The 14,357-nt window shown below is 44.7% G+C and overlaps 1 pseudogene; it reads left to right on the top strand.

Moving 5' to 3' along the window:
- Positions 1-950: 950 nt before the first annotated feature.
- On the top strand, positions 951-14,045 carry LOC106580891 (bifunctional polynucleotide phosphatase/kinase-like; annotated as a pseudogene).
- Positions 14,046-14,357: the final 312 nt, after the last annotated feature.

Raw genomic sequence — 14,357 nt, 5'->3', positions numbered from 1 at the left:
GGGTCCTGGTTGGGGTACAAATCAGGCAATTGTCCAGGTAATTGAGGATCAACAATCCTGGGGATGTGAGAGGTGCCAGGGCACCGTCCATGCACTTTGTGAAAGTGCGGGGTGCCAAGGAGAGGCTGAAGGGAAGAGCCATGAATTCGTAAGCCGTCCCTTCGAACACAAATCGGAGGTACTGCAAATTAGCTGGGTGAACAGGAACATGGAAGTACGCATCCCTCAGGTCCAGCGTCCCAAACCACTGGTCCCTGGACACGGCCTGCAACACTCGGGCTGGGGACAGCATGTGGAACCTCAGTACCTTCAAATACCCATTGAGGTTTTAGAGGTCCAGAATCGGTCGAATCCCTCCGTCTCTTTTTGGGACCACAAATAAGTGGAGTAGAACCCACCTAGCCGTTCTGATGTCTCGATCCTGTGGATGGCACCCTTGTCCAGGAGTGAGGAGATCTCCAGCCGCAGGGTTTTCTTCAGTGGGTCGGCCACAGTGGTGACACGGAGGCCCCTAAAGGACGGTGGCCGGCACCGAAATTGGAGTCGGTACCCCTCGAGCATTGTGGGTACCCCACTTTGCCCTTTGAGACCGGGAGAAGCGGCCGAGGCCAGGGAAGGGTGTGTTATGGGTAATGCTGGGGCCGGCCTCTCCTCTGGCGCCCTGAGTGTCTGGGTCCCCCAGGCACGTCCCTCTGGCGGTAACAGTTGACACCATCACACCTGTCACAACTTGAAGCCATAAGCTCAGCCAAGCCAACAAGGCCACGGAGCAGGGGTCCGACACCCTGGGAGAGCTTATGTCATGACCCGCTTGGAGGAATAGGAACCCGGTGAGGGAAGAATTACCCAGTACCTCTGCAAAAAAACGGGGAAGATCCGTGTGGGAAAAACAAGCTGTTGCTTCATCGCACGCTGTGCCCCTCCCCGCTGTCGTCCCTTAGCACGAGGCGATGGGGCAGGAGAGGGACCCCACCATCATTCGGGTGCAGGTGGGTGGCGACGGTCTGTCTGCCTTGGACCCGGGGCCTGACAAGGTGGCATGAACTGTCTCAGGGTCTCCCGGTCCCTACAAACCTTATCGGTCTGCTCCAGAATGTCATCAACCCCTCGGCCAACGTCAGCCCTGGGGTGATGGGGTGAGTGGTAAATGTGCTCTGGAGAGCAGCTGGCAGACGGGATTGGGCCAGCCAGAGATGGCGCCGGGAGGTAACCGGCTGCACAATGGCCCGTCCGTTCAGTGCGGGCCATATGCCTCTAGAACAGGGAAAGCAGGCGAGACACCTCCATTGCTTCCCAGAGAAGCTCGTCTGTGCCTACCTGCAGCTGAGGCAACAGAGTCTGTAGGTAGGCCTGCAGCACCATGGCCGCGTCGGTAAGGCGGCCAAGAGAGCAGAGGGACGAATATGTGGCTTTCAAGTCTGTATCAAAGACTCTGGGGGGGTCCCGGCTTAAGTCGCGGGTTCTACCCTATAATCTCCCGGTCCGGGAGGACCATGGCAGCTATCATGGTGTCCATTGTCGGGTACTCCCAGAGACCGAGTGACTCCACGCCCGCAACATAACTCCATTGTCTAGTCTCTGCTGTGAGTCAGAAGCGCTACCCGAGTGAGTAGGCTCCTCATAGTCTCTCGAGCTGTTGGGGGCAATGAAGCCCCACTACCGGCTTCTGGCCTGTCAGCCTGGTAGCCCCGCTCACGGTGGTGAACAGCTGTCGTCGCCATCGAAGCCATCAACCTCCTGACACAGGGCATGCGCCTTTAGTACAAGGTGGTCCCAGCGGTCTGACTCATGCCCCAGTCCAGGACTGGCAGCAGAAGGGCCCAGTAGAGAGGCCTGCGGTGGCTCCGGCCACGCTTCCTGGGAGGGGAACAGGGCCCTGTAGAGGGACTAACAGCTCGCTGCGCACCACTCCTGAGGGAGGGAGGGGTCCGACACCCTGGGAGAGCTTATGTTGTGACCCGCGTGGAGGAATAGGAACCCGGTGAGGGATAAATTACCCAGTAACTCTGCAAAAACCGTGGAAGACGTTTCTTTACTGCAATATTATCTTTAATATCCAAGCAGTAAAAACAGCACAATATGATGGAGTAACTCCGTTAAGGAACTCCAAAGTTAATGTCTCAACATAGTGGAAGCCCACCACAATACTCTTACACTCTGCAGGGAAAAGAACAAGAAAAAACCCTGCAGGATAATTAGCTTTAATTTCCTGACTGATGTCTTGAGATGTTGCTTCAATATATCCACATTTTCTTTCTGAGGTCTTGGCTGATTTCTTTTGATTTTCCCATGATGTCAAGCAAAGAGGCACTGAGTTTGAAGGTAGGCCTTGAAATACATCCACAGGTACACCTCCAATTGACTCAAATGATGTCAGTTAGCCTGTCAGAAGCTTCTAAAGCCATGACATAATTTTCTGGAATTTTCCAAGCTGTTTAAAGGCACAGTCAACTTAGTGTATGTAAACTTCTGACCCACTGGAATTGTGATACAGTGAAATAATCTGTCTGTAAACAATTGTTGTTAAAATTACTTGTGTCATGCACACAGTAGATGTCCTGACCGACTTGCCAAAACTTTAGTTTGTTAACAAGAAATTTGAAGAGTGGTTGAAAAACTAGTTTTAATGACTCCAACCTAAGTGTATGTAAACTTCCGAACTTCAACTGTATACAAATACAATCAGTGGGAATAGGGGCCAGGTGTGCGCAATGAAAGTTCCAGAGGGTTCCGTGACAGTACCCCCCCTGACGTGCTGCACCAGCAGCTCAAAGACACCGGTCTCAAGGACGATCACAGGAACGCAGTGCGGGTCGATCAGGACCCGATGCAACTGCCGAAGTTGCGTCGTCATCGGACGGGCCAGTTGCCGCTGCCGAAGTTGTGGTGGCGTTGGACGGATAAGTAGCAGTGGCGTCGGACGGACCCGTTGTGACGACGTCGGATGACCCAGTTGTAGCTACCGAAGTTGTGGCGCTGCCGGATGGACCAGTCGCAGCGTCGTCGACGGGCTATTCCCACTGTCTCCCTTGATGGTCGATTATTCTGTCACGCTGCTATGAAGAGATTCGGGAGATAGACGCAGGAATGCGTAATGTTTTTTTTATTAAGCTCAAATTACGACGTGCCTTGTAAGGGCACGGGGACAAAGACCAAACAAACACGTAACAAAAACACAGGGTTGAAACCCGTAATCATCTGTGCAATCCACAATGGCACGAAAGCCAAAACACACAGCACAGGTACTCACACGCACCAATGGACATTGTAACAATAATGGACAGGACCATGGTGAACAAAGGGCACATATAAACAAATACAGTCAGTGGGAATAGGGGCCAGGTGTGCGTAATGAAAGTTCCATAGGGATCCGTGACAGCAGGATGTTAAAGCAATTCACAACACACACATAGAAAAAGCCAGCGGGCAAGTAAAGGTAAATTACAGTTTGTGACAGCAAGAGCCACCATACTAATGGATGCACATGGAGTCATAGTGTAACGCTAACAAAACACAAGTACGACAAACCACGGGCGGAAGATACAGATCAACCGTGTGCAGCGAGTGGAGCACTCACGAGGAGGGGCTGGCCATGTGGCCAGCTGCTCCAGGCTGCAAACAGCCAATGAGTATACTTCCACGCAAGATATTACACTTACCAGTGACTTACCAAGTGAACTTCAGAAAGTTTGTATCTCAGACCTTGCGGACGTCCGTCGAGAAAATGAAAGAGAACGTGTGTCGCGGCCATGGGGTCTATATATGGGGCGGACCCCAGCCGTGACACAGGTGTACACGGGAGTAAATCTGTAAATCCTCACCTCGGATGTATCCCTCCTGCGCAGAGTGATACCAATATATTGGAGTGATCCAATATAGTGAAACATAGCAGTTGTCCTGATTAAAGAAGCAATAAAACTGGCCTTCTTTAGACTAGTTGAGTATTTGGAGCATCAGCATTTGTGGGTTCGATTACAGGCTCAAAATGGCAAGAAACAAAGAACTTTATTCTGAAACTCGTCAGTCTATTCTTGTTCTGAGAAATGAAAGCTATTCCATGTGAAAAATTGCCAAGAAACTGAAGATCTCGTACAATGCTGTGTACTACTCCCTTCACAGAACAGCGCAAACTGGCTCTAACCAGAATAGAAAGAGGAGTGGGAGGCCCCGGTGCACAACTGAGCAAGAGGACAAGTATATTAGAGTGCCTAGTTTGAGAAACAGATGCCTCCTCAACTGACAGCTTCATTAAATAATACCCGCAAAACACCAGTCTCAACGTCAACAGTGAAGAGGTGACTCCGGGATGCTGACCTTCTAGGCAGAATTGCAAAGAAAAAGCCATATCTCAGACTGGCCAATAAAAAAAAACTATTAATATGGGCAAAAGAACACAGACACTGGACAGAGGAAGATTGGAAAAAAGTGTTATGGACAGACGAATCTAAGTTTGAGGTGTTCGGATCACAAAGAAGAACATTTGTGAGACTCAGAAAAAATGAAAAGATGCTGGAGGAGTGCTTGATGCCATCTGTTAAGCATGGTGGAGGCAATGTGATGATCTGGGGGTGCTTTGGTGGTGGTAAAGTGGGAGATTTGTGTAAAAGATTTGGGTAAAAGGGATCTTGAAGGAGGAAGGCAATCACTCCATTTTGCAACGGCACGTCATACCCTGTGGACGGTGCTTAATTGGAGCCAATTTCCTCCTACAACAGGACAATGACCCAAAGCACAGCTCCAAACTACGCAAGAACTACTTAGGGAAGAAGCAGTCCGCTGGTATTCTGTCTATAATGGAGTGGCCAGCACAGTCACCAGATCTCAACCCTATTGGGCTGTTGTGGGAGCAGCTTGACCATATGGTATGTAAGAAGTGCCCATCAAGCCAATCCAACTTGTGGGAGGTGATTCAGGATGCATGGGGTGAAATCTCTTCAGGTTACCTCAACAAATTGACAACTAGAATGCCAAAAGTCTGCAAGGCTGTAATTGCTGCAAATGGAAGATTCTTTGACGAAAGCAAAGTTTGAAGGACACAATTATTATTTCAATTAAAAATCATTATTTATAACATTGTCAACATCTTGACTATATTTCCTATTCATTTTGCAACTAATTTAATCTGTTTTCATGGAAAACAAGGACATTTCCAAGTGACCCCAAACTTTTGAATGGTTGTGAATGTGCTTTTAAGAAATAAAAACATGTAGGCTATGAGGATTATACATCTATAGTTGTAGCTAAATCCATTTGAACAAGAAATAGATGACAATGGTGGTGTCAACTCGTATGTCAACTCGTATGTCAACTCAAATGTCAACTCGTATTTGTTTCCCAACGTCTATGACTGGTGGTGTAGTCTGCTAAAACAATTGGCTCATAGTTCAATGATTGGGAGTTCTAATCCCACAAGTATAAGGGCACAAGGTGAGACCCAGATGCAGACACAGGAGGCTGATGTTTAGAGTCTTAGTTGTTTATTTATATCCAAAAGGAGTAGGCAAGAGAATGGTCGTGGACAGGCAAAAGGTTAAAACCAGATTCTGAGTCCAAGAGGTACAGAGTGGCAGACAGACTCGATGTTAGGGCAGGCAGAAAGGTCAGGCAGGCAGGTACAGAGTCAAGAAAAAACAGGCAAGGGTCAAAACCGGAAAGACTAGGAAAAGAGAATAGAAAACAGGAGCACAGGAAAAACACGCTGGTTGACTTGAAAACATACAGGACGAATTGGCACATAGAGACAGGGATAAATACACTGGGGGAAATAAGTGACACCTGGAAGAGGTGGAGACAATCACAAGAACAGGTGAAACAAATCGGGGCGTGACAACACGGGCAGATTTTTTATGTTTAAAAAAAATCCTTTATTTACTATATTAATGCCGTACCCACACAGTTCTAATTCTATCAAGTGAAATCATACCTGTGAGAGGGTCGCCCTGGTAGTAGTTGTAGGTTTTTATACGGTACCCAAGACCAATATGTGAGTTCATTTGACCCTGGGAAAAAGAGCTACTGCGTGAATACTGCAATACAGGTTGGATTGAACTGAGCTCTTAATCTTCATTTTCTAGGTGATGATTGTACTTTTCTTCCCAACACAATCAAACTCGCCACTTTTAGTCCTAAACCCGGGAATGACCTCAGGTTCGTTCAGCCATCCTTATGGGAAAAATGAATGGGGAAAGAATAGGGTTTCGGAATAAATGCTGAAAGTAAGGTCTGAGGTTAACACAGGTTTAGGAAATCTTATACATTTTGTTCTATGCGATATTAGCAGTCAATTAACATGACCTTTATGAATTATGAGCCTTTATGTGCTTTAAAACATCAATTCTTCCAAAATGGTCCAACAAACCATGCCTACAAAAAGACTCCATCACTATTTCTCTAACACAGTACCGCAATAAATGAGAGTTCACATATCAAAGATTTTTTTTGCACCCATGGGGGATTCAAAATTAAACTGGAAGTGGCAATACACACAGATCAGCTTCCTGTTTAAAGTGGTAACAGGGGAAATTGTTCTCCTTGCAAAGCAGGTAAATGTTTTAATCAAATTATTATATTAATCTGACAATCCACAATAATCGCAAGTAATCGTACTCATTGGGGTTGAGTAACCTTTAACAAAACATACAACTCTATGCACAATGAGTACTTTTAACAATAAACCAAAAAATAATACATTTACTGGAAAAACTGCAGATGTAAACTTTATCTGCACATTTCTTCCTGTAAATTAGTTTTTTTTGTCATATTTGGTGGAATTTGTTCAAAGTACTCACTGTGCATATAATTGTGTGGTTTGTTAAAAGTTTTTTTTAATACATAAAGTGAAAATTGGAGTATCAGTTTAATTCCATTACTATGGAATTGCCAAACGAACTACATTAACCTGAGCTATCTCTTGAAAACCCTTCTCCATATGTAATGTTAGGGTTTTCAGCAGTTAATGGGAAAAAAAGAGAAACTGCTACAGTAAGTGTTGCACAGATCCGCGAGCTGTGTGTGCCTCTAATTGTCGAACTACACTTCCTCCCAAGTTTCGCTTGGCTTATGCACAGGTGTTCGGAGCGAGCTAGATAGCTAATTAGCACAGATGGCAGCCTATGTCTTCTGTAAACATGCGATGTAACATGGAGATATGGCCTTGTGGGAACACTAACCATATTAAGGAGTGTAGTATCTTCTGTTGAACAAAGGGTACATTAAATTACTATGTCAATATGTGCTAAAGCAGTCCCGATTAGAAGATACTATGTCAATATGTGCTAAAGCAGTTAGCGTCTATGAATTGGGTAAACTTCGGCTAGTCAGATGTCTATTTTGACAAACCGGTTTTTCGGCAGGCAGGTATTCTAATAGCACTTCTGAGACTGACTCCACCCATGTGAGCAGTCCTATTGTGGAAAACGAATAGAGGGTATGATGACAGGGTGATAAAACATGGGAAAAACAAGCCCACTAGGTTCGGAATCATATATGAGATGGATGTTTCTAAACAAAAGTGTTTTTGTGACGAACCAATTAAAGTTGGCAAGTGCTACCTTTAAAGTGTTCTGCTTATTTCTCTGCAATATTCCATTCTTCCTCTTGTGTAGTTGTGAACTGAAAATGATGAGTACACTTTTGAATGGCCGATGTGGGTGTATTCACCATGCAAAGCTTGGCTTTGGCCCGTGCATGACGACATGTATACATGGCTAGCCAGTAGCTAGCGTTGAACTTATAACGCTACAGTAGTTATAATCGCTCTTGACTTCAGTCAAATTTGGCATGGTTAATTCACTTTACACCCATTTTAAAATGACATGTTATGTTATTTGTTGTTCACTACTGTCTCTTGTCTTTGCAGATGCAGCAGTGCACAGTGCACAGTAGTCAGTGCTTCCGGAGTTTGTGTCCCACTAGCCGATAGCCGAGCCGTGATCCTAGGTCGTGGTCCAGAGACTGGAGTTGTTGACAAGAAGTGCTCCCGAAACCAGGGTAAGAGGACTTGCGGCGTTGTCTACCAGGGTAAGAGGACTTGGTCCAAACCCCTCTTCCTTGGGCAGCGAGAGTCTTGGTAGAGGCCAGTCTGGCCGACTGACCCATGACAGCACCCTCTACCTGGTCAACCAGAGCCACCCCTTCAGAGTGTAGTTCTCTACTTCCAACCAAACCTCCTCATCCTCTGCCCAGAAGGGGAAGGCTGTAGAAAGGTTGAAAGCATTGGATAAGACAAAAGGAGGAATGAACAACAGAGGGAGGGAGGTTCAGAGCACAGGTCTCAAACGCAGTATCCAATACTTTTTTGCTTCCTCTCCCGAGAAGGTATGAGAACACGTTTATCTTTAACCTCTATGGGCTAGGTGGGACGCAAGCGTCCCACCCGTGGTGCACTCCATCAACAGCAGGTGCATTTCAAGAGCGGCAAATTTGAATCCAAATAAATGTCAAAATTCAAATTTTTCAAACATACAACTATTTTACACCCTTTGAAAGATAAACATCTCCTTAATCTAACCACGTTTTACGATTTCAAAAAGGTTTTACGGCGAAAGCATAAATTTAGAGTATGTTAGGACAGTACATTTACAAGAGTTGTGTGTAATGTTTTGTCAATTCAAAGACAGGGTCACCAAAACCATAAAACCAGCTAAAATGATGCACTAACCTTTTACAATCTCCATCAGATGACACTCCTAGGACATTATGTTAGACAATGCATGCATTTTTAGTTCTATCAAGTTCATATTTATATCCAAAAACAGCGTTTTACTATGGCATTGATGTTGAGGAAATCGTTTCCCTCCAATAACCGGCAGTCAAGTCAGCACCACAAATTAAATAATTAAAATTAGAAAACATTGGTAAAATATTATATTGTCATTTAAAGAATTATAGATTTACATCTCTTGAACGCAATCAACTTGCCAGATTTAAAAATAACCTTACTGGGAAATCACACTTTGCAATAATCTGAGCACTGCGCCCAGAAAAATACGCGTTGCGATACAGACTAGCCGTCATGTTGGGGAGATCTAAAATCGAAAATACTATGTAAATAATCCATTACCTTTGATTCTCTTCATCAGATGTCACTTCCAGGTATCACAGGTCCATAACGAATGTAGTTTTGTTCAAAAAAGCTCATCATTTATGTCCAAAAATCTCCGTCTTGTTAGCACATGATCTAAGCCCGCCGGACTTCACTTCATGAACGAGGGGAAAAAATATATTTACGTTCGTTCAAACATGTCAAACGTTGTATAGCATAAATCATTAGGGCCTTTTTTAACCAGAACATGAATAATATTCAAGGTGGACGAATGCATTCTCTTTTATAACGTATTGGAACGAGGGTACCCAACATGAACTCGCGCGCCAGGTGTCTAATGGGCCATCATCGTTCCATGGCTCTTGTTCGGTCAGATCTCCCTCCAGAAGACTCAAAACACTTTGTAAAGGCTGGTGACATCTATTGGAAGCAATAGGAAGTGCCAAAATATTCCTCAGCCCCTGTGTTTTTCAATGGCATAGGTTTAAAGGTAATACAACACATCAGGTATCCACTTCCTGTCAGAAAATGTCTCAGGGTTTTGCCTGCCAAATGAGTTCTGTTATACTCACAGACACCATTCAAACAGTTTTAGAAACTTTAGGGTGTTTTCTATCCATATATAATAAGTATATGCATATTCTAGTTACTGGGTAGGATTAGTAACCAGATTAAATCGGGTACATTTTTTTATCCAGCCGTGCAAATACTGCCCCCTAGCCCTAACAGGTTAAAGGAGAAAATGGCATGCATTTTAATTTGTCTAGCAATATTTTGAGTAACCAAGAGGATTGAACGTATCACTTCATCTGTTCAAAATACACCAAGTTTTCACAATGCCAACCTCAATTTACTTGAAGTTTTATTTGACCATACCATGATTGCATTTTTCATGCAGGCATCCAAACTGCCACACAGTTCCTAGGAGGACCCGCCGGAGAAGCATCGGAGGACTGAGGGCTCAGACATTGGGGGTGAGGATGAGGCTGAGAAGCTTGCTGAGGAGAAGCTCTGACAGCTCCAAGAGATATCAGAGAGGGCTTCAGGGACCATCAGAGATGGTTTCCAGCAGCAGGCATCAGCCTCAACATGTTCTCAAAGCCACTGGCAACAGATTGGAAACCTCATGCTCTACACTGCTGCTAGTGTCACTGGAAGCACCAAGGTTAGAGGTAACTCTGTACAACTAAATATTTGATTAAAGCCAATTAATCACTTTGGACCAACCAAGCAGTACAAACACAATTACTTTTAGTAACGTAATTTATTTTTAAAGCCGACCCATCTTTCTTCCTGGCTCAGACCTTCTGTTCTGCCAAGTTCTGGCTTTGCATACGACCTCCCTCTTCTTCGTCTCTTGACTTTTCCTTCCCTTTATTTGTTCTCTTATCTCCTTCACAGGATTCTCTTTCCTGAGATCCAGCCCAGACTGGACAGCTTATTAAAGAAAGGCTACAAGGTAGTGGCAAACATAAATGTATTGTCAAGCATGAATACTGAAAAGCTGTTTTATGAGACCTGCTTCTTACATGCTGACCACACCGCTCGCGTTTCAAAATAAATGTACACATACGTTATTCAATCATTGCACCCACACTGCTCGTGCGTGCCAACGAGCATCTGCGTTGCCAAGCGCTAAAATAGAAGTCAGTTCTATTTGTGACGCTGAACTTGGTGCAAGTCCTGCCTCTCCTATATCCTCATTGGTTTATAGAAGCAGATACCCACGTGCCATCTCCTCATTGGTTATATCCACGTGGGTGATTGAAAGATGAACTGAGATCGGTCAGTTGTGGTAGTACACCTTATTATGAAGGTTAGATGCCAATCGCCATTTAAAATCCAAAGAAGAAAAAGCCTAGAAGAAGGAGTGATGACTAGAAGTGATTCGGTTGACCGTTTTATGTGTGGATTAATTGTCGGAATTGAGGACCTTGTGCATTTCAGGTAAAATAACAACTCGACGTTTATATCCCAGGACAAATTAGCTAGCAACTGCAAGCTAGCTAGCTAAATTGCCATCAATGTTTAATGCTTTTCGACCTGTCCCCAAATTAATATAATTGGTTCAGAGTTTGTTTTGATATTTCAACCTGTGTGTTGTGATCGTGTTTGGTGTCGGGACAAAATCAATTTGCGCACACGGACGTACACGCGCGTCCAGGGCATGGTGTTATGCATCCTTTTAATGGTCATTTGTGTCTAGATGAATAGCTAACGATGTCCCTGTTGCCCTCCCAGGTTGTGTTCGTCACCATTCAGATGGGTATCTCTGTGTGTGTCTCATGTCTTTGTGGCATCTGATTCTGGGATCTACAGGAAGCCAGCGATGGGGATGTGGGAGCACCTTTGTGAGAAGGTGAGACCAGAAGACATGCCTCATATCAGACATTGCGAATAGGGATTAAAGGGAGACTATGATTGTATCCTTCTACAAAAGACCACAACACAGGTGTCGCAAAAGGTTCAAAAACCAACTCCCTTTGGCGTTGTCTAGTTGTGCTTGTCATCCGCTCAGACCACATTACCCTGGTGAGTCATGACATAGACCAGTCACTGCTTCAACATTTACTTTACATTTTAGTCATTTATCAGACACTCTTATCCAGAGCAACTTACAGTAGTGAGTGTATACATTTTCATAGTTCAACAAGCGCATGGTGCAGGAAATAAATGGAATAGAATAGAAATATCAGATTAGAATACAATAGAAATATTAGGATAGGATAGAAAAGTACTTTAATTTGTCCATATGCTTCCAGCTTGAAATGTATTTTTCCCAACCCCCCCAAACAACAAACAAACATGTTTGGTACACCATGTGTCTGTGCTTTTCCTCTCTCAGGCAAATGGCGGTGTGGCTGTAGATAAGAGCCAGTCTCTATGTGGGAGGTGAGTCAACAACAACAGAACACCCCATAGCAACATAACGTCTTCCTCTTACATAGCCTATTCTTATCTTGACTCTTGTAAGTGATGTGATGCTTATGGTCGTGTTTGATGAACGTGTACTTGCCCTCCAGAAACTGAGAGCCTGAGACCTTTGTCTCTCCTCTGCCACAGATGCAGCGGGACGGCCTGTTAATTGGGCTCCTGGCAAAAAGAGGAATGACTTCTCCTGCAGTGACCGACTGGTGAGAGGAACTGCACTAACCTCTAGACCAGTCTGTTCAACTGTCCACCAGTCTGTCCTGACCTCTAGTTCCAGCGCATCTTCATACTCACCAAACATAAAAGTGTCCCAAATAGTGGGTTGAAATAAGGAATTTGAATATGATAAAAATCAATGGAGACAAATCAGCAGAGAGAGTGTTCTGTGTCCACTGACTGTATGAAAGGTGATTCTTGCTATGTTGTAGATACTTTATGACCAGATGTTGTACAGGCATGCATTGCACGTCTTAATAGTGCCTGATTGTCTCTCTTGACTAGTTTGCTCTGAACCTTGAGCTGCAGTTCCAAACTCCAGAGGAGTTCTTCCTGGGCTGGAAGAGCGCCCCCTTCAGTCTTCCTCCATTTGATCCTGTGAGTAACCTGGTGAATTTCAGTGGTATTCTGTCTGCACAGAATACGTATCTGAAACTTTTTAAGCCTCTGTATGTGTCTCTCTTTCCAGAGGAAACGTGACTCCAACGCCCGTCTGTATGACCCGCCCAGTGCCTCCATCACCTCCACCAAGCATGAAGTCATCATTGCCGTGGGTTTCCCTGTTTGTAAGTGGACGTGTATTCCTTTCTCTTCTTCACTTTTTACTGACAACTATCTGCCTTCTTTTTTATCTAGCCGGGAAATCAACCTTTTTCCACACACACATCATCCCCAAAGGTTACGTGAACAGAGTGAGTGGATCAGTGCGCTGTTGGATCTCTTAACATCCACACACACACATATACACACACTGACCTGACCTGTGTTTGTCAGGACACCCTGGGCTCGTGGCAGAGCTGTGTATCGGTCTGTGAGCGGGCTCTGATGGAGGGCCGCAGCGTGGTGGTGGATAACACCAACCCAGATCCTGAGTCTCGCAAACGGTACCCGTCTCTGTGCTCCTACTGGTGTGTGGCGCACTTTTGGTTTGTAATTCATGAACAACCTAAACCACATACATAGCAGATAGTGGCAAATCTGCTACATGCATGAACCTAACCCTCCAGGTATGTTGCTGTCAGCCAGTGTTTGGGCGTGTCCTGTCGCTGCATCAACTTCTCTGCCTCCCTGGAGCAGGCCAAGCACAACAGAGTAGGTCTCCTCTCTCCATCTACTGGACTACACATGATTCATTATAGTAGAGTAGAAGGTGATGTGAACTTGGGACCTGATCGCCCACACAGTATAGCCCAATCTGGGACTTAAACTACAACCATCTGGTTCAATGTCCACTTCTTAAACCTTATAAGGTACAGGCCATGGGAGACACCCAGTTCAATATAGGCTCTGAGGTGCTGCCCTGATGCAGTGTTGTTCACTATTGGGCTCTTCCTGTGCTGTACAGTTCCGTGAGATGGCCCCCTCCACCACTAAGCACCTCAAAGTCAATGACATGATCTTCCGCAGTTACAACTAAGTGACATTGGATATTATCAAGGGACTTCACAGCATCACATTCTCAAAGTAGGGATTCACTGGCCTCTACATTGGGTTGAAAGGATCAGAGCACACTAATATAACAAATATGGCTTTTATGGTTTACACAGCCAGCCCAATTCCGATCTTTTGCCCAATAATTAGCAAAAGTGCTGATCTGATTGGTCAAAAGACCAATTAGTAGAAAAATATCAGAATTGGGTTGCCTGTATAAACGCAGCATATACATATGTCATGCAAAATAAATGCATGTCCGAAGGTATTTGCCCACTCTGAACAGAATTTCTCTCCACACAGGAAGAAGTTTGTGGCGCCCAGAATATTGGAAGGTTTTTCAGAAATCCTGCAACTTAATTTTGTCCCAACCTTTACAGACAGCCAATCAGAGGCCCTCTTCAGGCAGTTCTCTGAAGGCTGATTGGATGGCTGGCATTCTAACGGTATTCTAACCTAAGATTTGTCAGAATGTTATTGGTGCAGAGTAATTTCAGGAAAATAATCTAGCAGTTGTACCCTGTGGCTGTATGTAGACAAACTATTTAGTTACCTGCTGCTAATCAACAAATCACTGTTATTGCACTGCATACATTTGAAGGTACAGATGGTTTAACTAAATGTAACCACAGCAGACAGCATTTCTGTTTGATTTGCTTGAGTTTCATATTATGTTTTCTTGTCAGATATACAGTACTTGTTTCCAGAAAGCCTAAAAAGTAAAAAACCATGACCA

Source organism: Salmo salar, chromosome 20, assembly GCF_965601325.2.
Source record: "Salmo salar chromosome 20, fSalSal1, whole genome shotgun sequence".
NCBI classification, from domain to species: Eukaryota; Metazoa; Chordata; class Actinopteri; order Salmoniformes; family Salmonidae; genus Salmo; species Salmo salar.
Note: the sequence above shows the minus strand (reverse complement) of the source record. Positions and strands in the feature narration are given on the sequence as shown.